At 38.9% G+C, this 6,463-nt stretch overlaps 1 long non-coding RNA gene across 2 annotated transcripts; it reads right to left on the bottom strand.

Moving 5' to 3' along the window:
* Positions 1 to 2,489: 2,489 nt before the first annotated feature.
* On the bottom strand, positions 2,490 to 4,459 carry LOC133867253 (uncharacterized). 2 transcript variants are annotated; one of them, XR_009900017.1, is made up of 2 exons: positions 3,975 to 4,459; positions 2,490 to 3,324 (listed from the first exon to the last, which is right to left on the bottom strand). It is a non-coding gene; the product is annotated as an uncharacterized LOC133867253 (long non-coding RNA). The 2 variants fall into 2 exon arrangements; XR_009900018.1 differs by having other exon boundaries at positions 3,980 to 4,459.
* Positions 4,460 to 6,463: the final 2,004 nt, after the last annotated feature.

Below are 6,463 nucleotides of genomic sequence, written 5' to 3'. Positions count from 1 at the left end.
CCAGCAATTCAAGTTAAAAAATAGAGCACACACCATCTCATTGCCAACAAGAAAGAGAAGATCCATTACATCAAGCCAATATCAAATACTTAATGGCTGTGTTCATCAAGACCCACTACAAGACTGCATAACAATACAAGTGATACAACTTAGAGGCAGTAAATGAAAAATGCAAAAGAATTGTGAAATTGATCAGCAAAAGTTATAATTAAGCCCACCACGACAAGCTGAAAATGAACCAAAAAGACTTCACTTGATACTTCAATCCAATGTCAAGAAAGCTAATACATACCAAAATTGAAAAGAATCCAATAAAAGCCCAGAAACCCAATTGAGGATAGAACAGCTCAGGCACAGCTCACATGTAAAGCGCATAAAGGGTAAAGAGACAAAGAACCAGAACCAAAGATTCAAACTTTAATTATGCCAAGACAAGCTGAAAATGAACCAAGACCAAGTTTTCTTTGTAAGTTATATCAATTCAATGTCAAGAAAGCAAAAACATATACCAGAACTAAACAGAATACCCAATAGAAACCCAGTTGAAGACAGAAAAGCTCAAGCACATCTCCCATGCAAAGAACATAAAACAGGAAAACAGACAAAGAATCTAGCACTCTGTCAAAAATTCCCAAGTGGGATCAGCTTGAGAAGAGGCTCAGTCTCAACCACAGGATGACACAAACCCAAAAAAAAATCTCACATACCCATGTACCAAAACTCAGAGACTAAGAACAAAAATCCAATTAAAAAATATTGCTTTAGAGAACACAAAAATCCAATGATTGTTCTGTCGAAAGGTCAAAAAAATGTAAAATCGTTTTGCAATGAAATGAGAGCAGCTTATAATCATCATATTTTAGTGTTTAGAGCAAGTAACACCAATCTAAGGAAAAAAATCTGTTGTTTCTAAAAAAAATAAACCACCCCCATATTCATAAACCAAAAATTAAAAAATTAAAAAAAAAAAAATCTAACCTTCAAGAACAAAAATAAATCACAAGCATCAATAACTTCAAACAAACCCATATCTTAACTACCCATACCGAGAAATCACTTCAAAAACCCATGAATAATAAGTCAGAGAGAGACGGACCGTAGAGAGAAAGGGGAGAGAGACGGTGTCGGTTGGCCGGTCAAAAGGCCGTTCGTCTTGGTGGGCGGTGCTTTTTTGGACTGTGGGCGTGGCCTGTGTCAATGGGCGTCGCCGGATTTCGAGCTGGTACCGTGGGTGGGCGTTGCCGGTGCGTTCGGTGAGGAAGTGGTTGGTGGTGGGCGGTGCTTTTTTGGACTGTGGGCGTGGCCTGTATCAATGGGCGTCGCTGAATTTCGAACTGGTGCCGTGGGTGGGCGTCGCCGGTGCGTTCGGTGAGGAAGTGGTTGGTGGTGGGCGAAGGAGGATAGTGGGAGGGGGAGACAGAGCAGCAGCAGCGTGGGAGATTTTGAAAATTTTAGGGCATTTGGGGGAAGAAATGGGGGGAAAGGGGAAGGCTTTCACGTGTGCAGCAGTTTTTGTTTTTGATTTTTTTTTTTTAAATATATATATAATATTAAATTTCATGCCACGTAGGACGAGAGTCGGATGAGCATCTGACTCTCGTCCTCCGGATAGACGAGCTCATCTTGGATTATAAACTTTTTTGGTTGTTTGTACCTCTTTGAGGATGACGACAGAAGGACAAAATATGTACCTTCTTTGAAGTTTATTTTTTGTTTTAATCTTGTGTTAATGTATTGTTTTTTGAAAGATACGTAATACTTGAAAGTTGATGCTTAAGTAATGGAGTTAATTTGTTGTCTAATGGGACTTGATGTGCAATGACACCGGATTTTTAGTGTCCTACATTGTGTAAAAATGTAAAGAAAATATGCACATTGTAATACGCCTCTTAAATCAGTGGATACCTTTGTCCCACTAATTTGAAGCTGCATAACAGTGTATCTGTGTATGTAGTGCGCATTTGTCTGCAAAAATAACAGTGAACAAAAAATACATCAACCCATAAGCTTGAAATAAGACAACGTTCCAAAATAAAGACCAAACTATCATCGTTGCTAAAAGAATTTCAAATTGATCAAGTGTCTTATTTAGTACCAAGGTGTAAATGGTAATTTTTGTGAGACAGTGATTAGATGCTTTCTTATTCTAATTTGATGTTGTAGATGCTTTCTTATTCCAATTTGATTTTGTTAGTATTGGATATTTGAAGCTTTCTTTTAGCTTAGTTTAGTGGGTTATGATGGTTATGTTTTACTCTTATGCCTTTTAGTTTGAAGGCATAAGAGTACTTTTTTTTTTTTTAATTTAATTTCCCTTCTATTGATCGTTTATAAGGTGTCGTGTAAATGATTTTGGATGCAGGATTCACAATTCTTTTCTTTTTAACGCATGTAATGCGTTTTTTTTTTTTTTTTATGAATAAAAGCTTTCATATATCAGCAAAACACTACACACTCCAGTGAACACTGGAACACAAACCAACTCCAGGTTATACAAACAAACAAACACTAGCTACAGCAAACCCAACACAACTGAACCCAACCAACAACACAAACCTCATGGCTAAATACTACAGGACAGAGCAGCAACTACACAACAAGAAAACAACTAAAAATTCCACCGAGCGGCAAGCTCCACATTCTTCCACTTGTAGTTGCCTTTGGCCAACAATCTAACACGAATTTCCCATTTAATCTGCACCAACATAGCTTCCTCATACCTTGGAGCATTGTGATGCAACAAATCATTCCTCTGCCGCCAAATGTGGTAAATCGAGGCCCCCAAGCTTAGTCTACCCAAGGCAGCCCGCAATCCTTTTCCTTGCAACACATTTGCACCCCAACATATTATATCTTCCCAATCCAAGGGCACATTGACCAGAGAACAAGCAGTCATCAAATGAAGCCAGATTCGAGAACTGAAACTACACCTAAAAAATAGGTGTTCTCGGCTTTCAAAAGCACCATAGCAGAAAGGACAGAGACTCGGGCCAGTATATCCCCAACTATGCATCTTCTGCTTCGTTACCAGAGCATCTCTAAAGTAATATGCGTTTTTTTTTTTTTTTTGGTAAAGTAATATGTTAACATATAATTAGAGTTGCAGCCTACAATTTGGAAACAAAATAGCGCAATCCCTCATCAAGTTCATAATTACTATCTTTTTAACAAATGTCAAACTCAGTACAAGTAACAAAATTGCAAAACAGCACAACAGTCTGCAATTGCAGGGACAAGAAAGCCTATTTTCTCCATTTAACAAGAACAATCCAACCCTTGACATGAAGAGTTCCCAAGATATCTTCATCTCTATACAAATGATACCTGAAATAAAATACAAGGAAAACAAGTCATGTAGTAATGATAATAGTTTATCCCATAATGGCAAGGGAATGAAATTTTAATCTGATGAAAAAAATAAAGGTGAACATTCTTGCAATAGTTGTATGTGAATGTGAGAAAAGAGTATTGAACAAATTTCCCTGAAAACAGAGGAAGAACATGATATCACTAAAAGTCTATGTTGTTGACTCTTTAACACCTAGTGAGCAAATTAGCATGAGATGAATATCACAGAAGAATCTTTCGTGAAGCCCAAGCATAAAATGAAGATACACACCATCACCAGATTTTCATGGTTAACCAATTAGCATGATTGCCACTCTAAAGGAACCTCTAACCAGATGTTTGCTCACATATTGAAATCCCTCGTTCCAAAAATTAGTGAAAGACAAACCTGGGTAAATACAACATGGGTTTGGTAAGCAACCAAAATCCCTTTCTCCACTTTAACTTTCAACAATAACGAAATTTCTACATCTTAAATATACATATATCAACTTTATATCATACCCAACAAAGCCACTGATTCGAACTTGCAAAACACACAATTTATACCAACAAAGGCAGCAAGTAATATATAATCATCAACGCCATAGTTTACGCAAATCAAGGAACCTAAAACAGAGAGAGACCTTACGATATGGAGCTCGTTTGCTAAAACGGAGGAAGCGGACATCTTCTTGGTTTAGAATGGGAGCCCCTCTTCTTCTTGATGCGAAAATGGAGCCCAAATATTTCGAATCGGCTGAAGCTCTTTGGAGAAATATGCAGACAAACATCAATCTTACTGACAGAGAGACGAAATCTGAGAGAAATTTATGCTTAAAAGTCTTTTATGCTTTACATTTTTTTTAATCCAGAAATTAGAGAACAAAACACTTAAAAGTATCTCCGGCAAGATAGATCCAGCAAGACAGAGAGACATTCCGGTGAGAGAAACGAGATCCGTTGAGAGAGAGAAAGAGAGAGAGTTTTCGGCCAAATTCAGCAAGAGAGAGCATTTACATCGAGATTCGGCGATGTCACACTCAGCGTCTGTTGGGTGGCTGATCCGTCGACTCGTCTGGATATGGTGGATTTTGGGGGGAGGGATGAGCTGAAGATGAAGATGGGGGGAAAATTTTGGAGTTTAGAGTTTAGACGAATTTTTTATTCTATTTTTTAGTTTAAAAAGGCAGGTGAGGTGGTGCTATTTTATCCCTTGGATGTAAGGGACGGCTCAGATTTGAGAATTAAGAAACTCAAATTTCTTATGAACTGTTTGGGTACAGAAATGAATAATTATTCAATCCGGGTTTTTTCTAAAACCCACCCACCCGCCCACAAACCCAGATTTTGACCCGAATTTTGAGATTCCTGGTGGGACCCAGCGCATAAAAAGTTGACTAAAAAAATATTAATATTAATAATTTAAATCAATATAAAATAAAAGAAATTAATATTAATAATTTAAATAAAAAAAATAAAAGAAATTAAAAAAAAAAAACAGAGGGGTGGTTGCCGGCTGGCAGCCACCCCCTTGGGGGAGGCCGCGCGGCCTCCCCCGACTACTGGGGGTGGCCGAGCGGCCACCCCTGACCCTTGGGGGTGGCCGCGCGGCCACCCCTGACCCTTGGGGGTAGCCGCGCAGCCTCCCCCGAGTACTGGGGGTGGCCGCGCGGCCACCCTTGACCCTTGGGGAAGGCCGCGCGGCCTCCCCCGAGTACTGGGGATGGCCGCGCGGCCACCCCCAAGGGTCGGGGGTGGCCCAACCTCCTCTGGGGGTGGCGCACGGCCACCCCCATTGCCTAGGGGTGGTCGGGCCACCCACCCTTGCTTCATTTTTTTTTTTTTTAATTTTTAATTTTGATTTCAATTATTTTTTTAAAAAAATATTATTTATTTATTTTTAATTAAATAATCAATATATAATAAATTATTATTATTTAAATTATTATTTCACACAACTTTTCAAAATACCAATCATTATACACAACTTTTTAAACTATTAATCATTTCTTACCATTAAAATATAATATTTTTCAATCTCAAAATTCAACACCCAAACACAATTTCTTACCTCGATATTTGTAAATAGAATTAGAATTCAATTCTAATTCTCAAAATTCAATACCCAAACGCACCATTAAAATCTGAGGGGATTCGGATGGGCATTTGACATGGCAAGCAGTGATTGGCTAGTGGGATTATGCTGGTTAGGGCTGTTATAGTGAAGTGGGTTAGTTGTTATATTTCTGTTATTCAGTTTGGGCTTAGTCTAGTTATAAATGCCCGGTTTATCTTGTAATAAGGCATTGAAGAGAATTGGGCTTAGTCTAGTCAATGAATAATACTGGATTGTATTGAATTTGGAATGGGTTGTTTACAGGAACTGATCTGTTTAGGAGGTAGATCGGGCCTCCTTCTATGGACAGGTGTGTGTAACAAGATTTCAGAGAGAGAGAGAGTTTGCTTTTGGAGGGTTAGGGTTTTACAAGAACGTCGAGGGAGCGAGAAGAAACTCGAAAAACTTTTTTTTGACCTGTAAAGGATTTGGGTTTCTCGGACTCCGACTCGTATTTGTATTAGCCAAAGTTAGGGTTAGAGGCAAGGTTTGGGGTAGATCGATCCATCACCTGTTAAGTCTTTGAAGACATGCCCATTTTCAAAAGAAAAAAAATAAAAAATAAAAAATTGTATTATACAAAAATGTTGATATTTTATTTTAGATTTTTGGAGTTTACGTAAACCCTTTTTTTTTTTTTTTAACAAATACAGGAGAAGAAGGGAGGGGGCAGGGGAGAAGTAAACAAATGGGGTTTTTCCCATTGTTGATCCTTGTTAGTATTTTGGCTTCACTCTGTGTTTGGACAAAATCGCTTATATGTAAGGATGCTGCAAACAGGGATTCTACTGTTCAGAGTGAAGTCAGAAGAATTTCAAAGTTCCCTGTCAGCCGTCCAGACGATGTGCCATCCCGTCCGGACGTCCATCTGTCTACTGCTGCATCCGTCCGGACGATGTGTCATCCCATCCGGACGCCAGACAGTCCAGCATCATCCGTTCGGACGACGTGCTTCTTCCATCCGGACACTTCACTTTATCGAGAAGTTTCTGTGCCAGCTTGCTCCGTCCGGACGTT

This window comes from Alnus glutinosa, chromosome 4 (genome assembly GCF_958979055.1).
Source record: "Alnus glutinosa chromosome 4, dhAlnGlut1.1, whole genome shotgun sequence".
In the NCBI taxonomy this organism is placed as follows: Eukaryota; Viridiplantae; Streptophyta; class Magnoliopsida; order Fagales; family Betulaceae; genus Alnus; species Alnus glutinosa.
This window is presented reverse-complemented; position numbering and strand designations above follow the sequence as displayed.